Source organism: Triticum aestivum, chromosome 3A (assembly GCF_018294505.1).
Source record: "Triticum aestivum cultivar Chinese Spring chromosome 3A, IWGSC CS RefSeq v2.1, whole genome shotgun sequence".
Lineage (NCBI taxonomy): Eukaryota > Viridiplantae > Streptophyta > Magnoliopsida > Poales > Poaceae > Triticum > Triticum aestivum.
The window spans coordinates 509,589,855-509,598,853 of record NC_057800.1 but is presented as its reverse complement, the minus strand read 5'-3'; positions in this window follow the sequence as shown (position 1 = coordinate 509,598,853).

Genomic DNA, 8,999 nt, shown 5'->3' with positions numbered 1-8,999 from the left:
TTCTGCCGTGGTCGGGCATTGAGCCGTGCTCAATCTCACACCTTGCAATACAGGCAAGAACCCCTTCTTGGACTGATCCATATTGAACTTCTTCAATATCTTGTCAAGGTACGTGCTTTGTGAAAGACCAATGAGGCGTCTCGATCTATCTCTATAGATCTTGATGCCTAATATGTAAGCAGCTTCTCCAAGGTCCTTCATTGAAAAACACTTATTCAAGTAGGCCTTTATGCTTTCCAAGAGTTCTATATCATTTCCCATCAATAGTATGTCATCCACATATAATATGAGAAATGCTACAGAGCTCCCACTCACTTTCTTGTAAACACAGGCTTCTCCATAAATCTGTGTAAACCCAAACGCTTTGATCATCTCATCAAAACGAATGTTCCAACTCCGAGATGCTTGCACCAGCCCATAGATCGAGCGTTGGAGCTTGCATACCTTGTCAGCATTCTTAGGATCGACAAAACCTTCCGGCTGCATCATATACAATTCTTCCTTAAGGAAACCATTAAGGAATGCCGTTTTGACGTCCATTTGCCATATCTCATAATCATAGAATGCGGCAATTGCTAACATGATTCGGACAGACTTCAGCTTCGCTACGGGTGAGAAGGTCTCATCGTAGTCAACCCCTTGAACTTGTCGATAACCCTTAGCGACAAGCCGAGCCTTATAGATGGTTACATTACCATCCGCGTCTGTCTTCTTCTTAAAGATCCATTTATTTTCTATGGCTCGCCGATCATCGGGCAAGTCAGTCAAAGTCCATACTTCGTTTTCATACATGGATCCTATCTCGGATTTCATGGCTTCAAGCCATTTGTCGGAATCCGGGCCCGCCATCGCTTCTTCATAGTTCGAAGGTTCACCATTGTCTAACAACATGATTTCCAGGACAGGGTTGCCGTACCACTCTGGTGCGGAACGTGTCCTTGTGGACCTACGAAGTTCAGTAGCAACTTGATCTGAAGTTTCATGATCATCATCATTAACTTCCTCTCTAGTCGGTGCAGGCACCACAGAAACATTTTCTTGAGCTGCGCTACTCTCCGGTTCAAGAGGCAATACTTCATCAAGTTCTACTTTCCTCCCACTTACTTCTTTCGAGAGAAACTCTTTCTCTAGAAAGGATCCATTCTTGGCAACAAAGATCTTGCCTTCGGATCTGAGGTAGAAGGTATACCCAATAGTTTCCTTAGGGTATCCTATGAAGACGCATTTTTCCGATTTGGGTTCGAGCTTTTCAGGTTGAAGTTTCTTGACATAAGCATCGCATCCCCAAACTTTCAGAAACGACAGCTTAGGTTTCTTCCCAAACCACAATTCATACGGTGTCGTCTCAACGGATTTCGACGGAGCCCTATTTAAAGTGAATGCGGCAGTCTCTATAGCATAACCCCAAAATGACAGCGGTAGATCAGTCAGAGACATCATAGATCACACCATATCCAATAGAGTGTGATTACGATGTTCAGACACACCATTACGCTGAGGTGTTCCAGGCGGCGTGAGTTGTGAAACAATTCCACATTTCCTTAAGTGTGTGCCAAATTCGTGACTCAAATATTCCCCTCCACGATCTGATTGTAAGAACTTTATTTTCCTGTCACGTTGATTCTCAACCTCACTCTGAAATTCCTTGAACTTTTCAAAGGTCTCAGACTTGTGTGTCATGAAGTAGACATGTACCCATATCTACTTAAGTCATTAGTGAGGGTGAGGACACAACGATAACCACCACGAGCCTCAACACTCATTGGACTACACACATCAGTATGTATGATTTCCAATAAGTTGGTTGCTCGCTCCATTGTTCCGGAGAACGGAGTCTTGGTCATTTTGCCCATGAGGCATGGTTCGCACGTGTCAAATGATTCATAATCAAGAGACCAAAAGTCCATCTGCATGGAGTTTCTTCATGCGTTTGACACCAATGGGACCAAGGCGGCAGTGCCACAAGTATGTGGGACTATCATTATCAACCTTACATCTTTTGGCATTCACACTATGAATATGTGTAACATCACGCTCGAGATTAAATAAGAATAAACCATTAACCAGCGGGGCATGACCATAAAACATGTCTCTCATATAAATAGAACAACCATTATTCTCAGATTTAAATGAGTAGCCATCTCGCATTAAACGAGATCCAGATACAATGTTCATGCTCAAAGCTGGTACTAAATAACAATTATTGAGGTTTAAAACTAATCCCGTAGGTAAATGTAGAGGTAGCGTGCCGACGGCGATCACATCGACCTTGGAACCATTCCCGACGCGCATCGTCACCTCGTCCTTCGCCAGTCTCCGCTTATTCCGCAGCTCCTGTTTTGAGTTACAAATATGAGCAACTGCACCGGTATCAAATACCCAGGAGCTACTACGAGCGCTGGTTAGGTACACATCAATAACATGTATATCACATATACCTTTGGTATTGCCGGCCTTCTTATCCGCTAAGTACTTGGGGCAGTTCCGCTTCCAGTGACCGTTTCCCTTGCAATAAAAGCACTCAGTCTCAGGCTTGGGTCCATGCTTTGGCTTCTTCCCGGCAACTGGCTTACCGGGCGCGGCAACTCCCTTGCCGTCCTTCTTGAAGTTCTTCTTACCCTTGCCTTTCTTGAACTTAGTGGTTTTATTCACCATCAACACTTGATGTTCCTTTTTGATCTCCACCTCCGCTGATTTCAGCATTGAATATACCTCAGGAATGGTCTTTTCCATCCCCTGCATATTGAAGTTCATCACAAAGCTCTTGTAGCTAGGTGGGAGCGACTGAAGGATTCTGTCAACGACCGCATCATCCGGGAGATTAACTCCCAGCTGAGATAAGCGGTTGTGCAACCCAGACATTTTGAGTATGTGCTCGCTGACAGAACTATTCTCCTCCATCTTACAACTGTAGAACTTGTCGGAGACTTCATATCTCTCGACCCGGGCATGAGCTTGGAAAACCATTTTCAGCTCTTGGAACATCTCATATGCTCCGTGCTGCTCAAAACGCTTTTGGAGCCCCGGTTCTAAGCTGTAAAGCATGCCGCACTGAACCAGGGAGTAATCATCACTACGCGACTGCCAGGCGTTCATAACGTCTTGAGTTGCTGGGAAAACAGGTGCATCACCTAGCGGTGCTTCAAGGACATATGCTTTCTTGGCAGCTATGAGGATAATCCTCAGGTTACGGACCCAGTCCGTGTAGTTGCTACCATCGTCTTTCAGCTTGGTTTTCTCTAGGAACGCGTTGAAGTTGAGGGCAACATTAGCGTGGGCCATTTGATCTACAAGACATATTGCAAAGTTTTAGACTATGTTCATGATAATTAAGTTCATCTAATCAAATTATTTAATGAACTCCCACTCAGATAGACATCCCTCTAGTCCTCTAAGTGATACATGATCCGAGTCAACTAGGCCGTGTCCGATCATCACGTGAGACGGACTAGTCATCATCGGTGAACATCTTCATGTTGATCGTATCTTCTATACGACTCATGTTCGACCTTTCGGTCTTCCGTGTTCCGAGGCCATGTCTGTACATGCTAGGCTCGTCAAGTCAACCTAAGTGTATTGCGTGTGTAAATCTGGCTTACACCCGTTGTATGCGAACGTTAGAACCTATCACACCAGATCATCACGTGGTGCTTCGGAACAACGGACCTTAGCAACGGTGCACAGTTAGGGGGAACACAATTCTTGATATTTTAATGAGGGATCATCTTATTTATGCTACCATCGTTCTAAGCAAATAAGATGTAAAAACATGATAAACATCACATGCAATCAAATAGTGACATGATATGGCCAATATCATTTTGCTCCTTTTGATCTCCATCTTCGGGGCGCCATGATCATCATCGTCACCGGCATGACACCATGATCTCCATCATCGTGTCTTCATGAAGTTGTCTCGCCAACTATTACTTCTACTACTATAGCTAACGGTTAGCAATAAAGTAAAGTAATTACATGGCATTTTCATTGACACGTAGGTCATACAATAAATTAATACAACTCCTATGGCTCCTGCCGGTTGTCATACTCATCGACATGCAAGTCGTGATTCCTATTACAAGAACATGACCAATCTCATACATCACATATATCATTCATCACATCCTTTTGGCCATATCACATCACACGGCATATGCTGCAAGAACAAGTTAGACGCCCTCTAATTGTTGTTGCAAATTTGTACATGGCCGCTATAGGTTTCTAGCAAGAACGTTTCTTACCTACGCCAAAACCACAACGTGATATGCCAATTTCTATTTACCCTTCAAAAGGACCCTTTTCATCGAATCCGATCCGACTAAAGTGGGAGAGACAGACACCCGCTAGCCACCTTATGCAATTAGTGCATGTCAGTCGGTGGAACCTGTCTCACGTAAGTGTACGTGTAAGGTCGGCCCGGGCCGCTTCATCACACAGTGCTGCTGAATCAAGATACGACTAGTAACGGCAAGTAAATTGACAAAATCGACATCCACAACAACTTGTGTTCTACTCGTGCATAGAAACTACACATAGACCTAGCTCATGATGCCACTGTTGGGGATCTTAGCAGAAATTTAAAATTTTCTACGCATCACCAAGATCAATCTATGGAGTCATCTAGCAAAGAGAGAGAGAGGAGTGCATCTACATAACCTTGTAGATCGCAAGCGGAAGCGTTCAAGAGAACGGGGTTGATGGAGTCGTACTCGTCGTGATCCAAATCACCGATGATCCTAGCACCGAACGGACGACACTTCCGCGTTCAACACACGTACGGAGCGGAGACGTCTCCTCCTTCTTGATCCAGCAAGGGGGGAGGAGAAGTTGATGGAGATCCAGCAGCACGACGGCGTGGTGGTGGAAGCAGCGGGATTCCAGCAGGGCTTCGCCAAGCGCTACTGGAGGAGGAAGAGGTGTCACGGGAGGGACAGGGAGGCGCCAGGGCTTAGGGTGCTGCTGCCCTCCCTCCCCTCCACTATATATAGGGGCTAGGGGCGAGGAGCATGCCCCCTTGGAGATCCCATCTAGAGGGGGGGGGGGGCGGCCCCTCGGGGGGCAACGCCCACCTTAGGGTTTCCAACCAGGGGGGCGCATGCCCCCTCGGGGGGCCACGACCCCCTAGGGTTTCCAACCCTATGCGCCTTGGGCCCTTGGGTGGGGCGCACCAGCCCACCAGGGGCTGGTTCCCACGCCACTTCAGCCCATGGGGCCCTCCGGGATAGGTGGCCCCACCCGGTGGTCCCGGTACAATACTGGTGACCCCCGAAACTCTCCCGGTGGCCGAAACTGGACTTCCTATATATAAATCTTTACCTCCGGACCATTCCGGAACTCCTCATGACGTACGGGATCTCATCCGAGACTCCGAACAACTTTCGGTTAACTGCATACTAATATCTCTACAACTCTAGCGTCACCGAACCTTAAGTGTGTAGACCCTACGGGTTCGGGAGACACGTAGACATGACCGAGACAACTCTCCGGTCAATAACCAACAACGGGATCTGGATAACCATGTTGGCTCCCACATGCTCCACGATAATCTCATCGGATGAACCACGATGTCGAGGATTCAATCAATCCCGTATACAATTCCCTTTGTCCATCGGTACGATACTTGCCCGAGATTCGATCGTCGGTATACCGATACTGTGTTCAATCTTGTTACGGCAAGTCTCTTTACTCGTTCCCATAACACATCATCCCGTGAACAACTCCTTGATCACATTGAGCTCATTATGATGATGTCCTACCGAGTGGGCCCAGAGATACCTCTCCGTCATACGGAGTGACAAATCCCAGTCTCGATTCGTGCCAACCCAACAGATACTTTCGGGGATACCCGTAGTGTACCTTTATAGCCACCCAGTTATGTTGTGACGTTTGGCACACCCAAGGTACCCTTACGGTATCCGAGAGTTGCACAATCTCATGGTCTAAGGAAAGGATACTCGACATTAGAAAAGCTTTAGCAGACGAACTACACGATCTTGTGCTATGCTTAGGATTGGGTCTTGTCCATCACATCATTATCCTAATGATGTGATCCCGTTATCAATGACATCCTATGTCCATGGTTAGGAATCCGTAACCATCTTTTTATCAACGAGCTAGTCAACTAGAGTCTCACTAGGGACATGTTGTGGTCTATGTATTCACACATGTATTACGATTTCCGGATAACACAATTATAGCATGAACAATAGACAATTATCATGAACAAGGAAATATAATAATAACCATTTTATTATTGCCTCTAGGGCATATTTCCAACAGATAGTATGTCGATTATCCTTGGTAGACCCTTTTTGAATACTGCAGGGGCTGTTATTGATTGCAACAAAGGCAATGTCACTTTTCATGTTAATGGTAATGAGCATACGGTACACTTTCCGAGGAAACAACCTCAAGTCCACAGTATCAATTCTATTGGAAAAATCTCAACGATTACTATTGGAGGTTTTGAATTCCCTCTTCCTACTGTCAAGAAGAATTATGATATTCTTATTGTTGGGGACATGCATATCCCCGCTGTGGTAACCTAGTGTCATTCGAAAATTCTCCTGTTTCATGTTATTCGGAAAGAGTTTGTTAACAAGACTTGATCAACATTGTTAGTGGATTCCTTTTGATGAGCATGAGATGCATGAAGTTAGAAAACACAACTCTCTGTACCCTCCTTTTACTTTCTGTTATTTAGATTAAATAAAGCAAAAATAGTATTTTCTGTCTGTTTTCTGAATTATCCTTATAATAAAAATACCCCAAAAATTAAAGTTCTCCAAATGTCCTGAAAATGAAATATGATTTTTGTAGAATATTTAAGAATTTCTGGCACTGAGAACACACCAGAGGGGCCCACCATTTGTCCACAAGGGCACAGGGCGCCCACCCCCTGGGGCGCGCCCTCCTGCCTCGTGGGCCCCACGTGGACCCCCTTCACTTATTCCAGCACCCACTCACTTCGTCTTCCTCCAGAAAAAATCCTCCCATAGCTCAAACCCGTGTTCTATCTCATCTTGCTGCCATTTTCAATTTCCTTGCTCAAAGCTCCATTCACGAAACTGTTTTGGGGGATTGTTATTCGGTATGTGACTCCTCCAAAGGTCCAATTAGTTTTTGTTCTAGTGCTTTATTTATTGCAAATTTTTGCTGCCAGGGTGACCCTGTTCTTGAGCTTGCATGTCAAATTTATATGGTCAAAATTAGTTTTAATGCATGATATAGCCTCTAGGCACTTGTGGGAGTAGTTTCTATCGATCTTGTTGAGTTTGGTTCACTTTTATTTTGAGTCACTAAAATTTCAGAAATTTTTCAGAGAAAGAAAAATGAATAGGAAAATGTACCAAGGTGGTTCCTCAAGGAAGCAAGGACCAATGCTCGCGATTCGTGAGCCGGACAATGAACCACAGAGGGAAGCTCAAGCGCGGCCTTATGAATGGCCGTCAGAGGAGTTTATGCTCCAGGCAGGTTTCAAGGATGAATTTGACGCGTATGTGCGTAATGCTGATCTTGAGGACTTCGTGTCAGATAAGTGCCTACAGTACCACTACCTATCTGATTCCTTTGTGAGGAGGTTTAAATTTACATCCTTGCGCAATTCTCACACTATTTTATTTGATCTTTATGATAAATCATATACCATGGACCTAGAAGATTTTAATACTGCTTGTAAACTCCCCCAGTGGGGCAATGTTAGTGAACCTCGCAAATCTGGATATAAAGACTTTCTTGCTAGTATCACTGTGGGGGAATCTAGGGAAATCACACAAGCTACCATAGGGAGCATTCATTTCCCTTCCATACATTATTTTGCTCTCTTTATAGGTAGATGCATTAACGGTAAAGATGAGGCTTGTCACTTGTGCGTTCCAGATCTTAGTGCCCTCAAGAGTGCGGTATTAGGCGATAAACAATATAACTTGGGGCCATTGTTGCATGAAGTTTGCATCTTAACGGTACAAGTGGAGATTTGTTTGGTGGAATTTATGCAACTCGTGTAGCTAATTATCTTGGTGTACCCATACATGAAAATGATATGGAGTTGCCTCCTGCTTATCTAGATTATAGTGCTATGGTTCGCCATCAGTTTCTTGAGAGGAATGAACAGTTCCTCCAGTACCGACAAATCTTTGACAGACAGCGCACTGTCCATGTTGCCCTCCCTGCTCCTACTTTCTTTAACTTTCAAGCAAAAAGGAGATATGTTATAACCAGGGAGGAGGCGAACGACTATGAGAGGAGGACGGAGGCAGCTCGCCTCCAAGCTACAGCTCTTCAGACAGTAGCTGCTGCATCTTAGTACAACCCCAGCTACGACTTTGGATATCCGCCAGGTCAGCAGTGGCCATAGACCAACTTAGGCCAAAAGCCTAAGCTTGGAGGAGTACGTATTTCTCACCGACATTACATTCATGTTCACACACTCATTCTAGTTGTCGGCGTTCATACTTTTTCATTGTACTATCCATGCTAGTTTATTTTCTTTCCTAAGCCTTCTGCTTGTGTGTTTGAAAAACCTTAAAAAACAAAAAAATAGTTGTAGCTTTTAGCTAGTTTACTTTCCATGCCTGTAGTAGTAATTAAAGGAAAATCCAAAAAGATTTCTCATTCTTCTTTTGCTTGTTGGGAGCTTTCCCGTGTAAATAGTTTTATTTCTTTTCTTATTCTTTGGGGGTCGAGAGGAGAAGACCATGATGAAAATGTTGAGTGGCTCTCATATGCATTATTGTTGATTTAACCAAGAGCCCATATTATCTTGTATTCTCCCTTGTATTAAATGCTTGCAGATTCCAGCTTAGTCCAATGCACGTGCACTATTATTATTATCCACACCGTTCGGTCGTGTGAGTGAAATGCAATAATGACGATATATGATGGACTGAGTGAGATGAGAGAAGCTGGTGAACTCGACCTATCTTGTTTTTGTAAACATGATTAGTTCATTGTTCCTGATTCAGCCTATTATGAATGAAAAATGTTTGCAATGACAATTA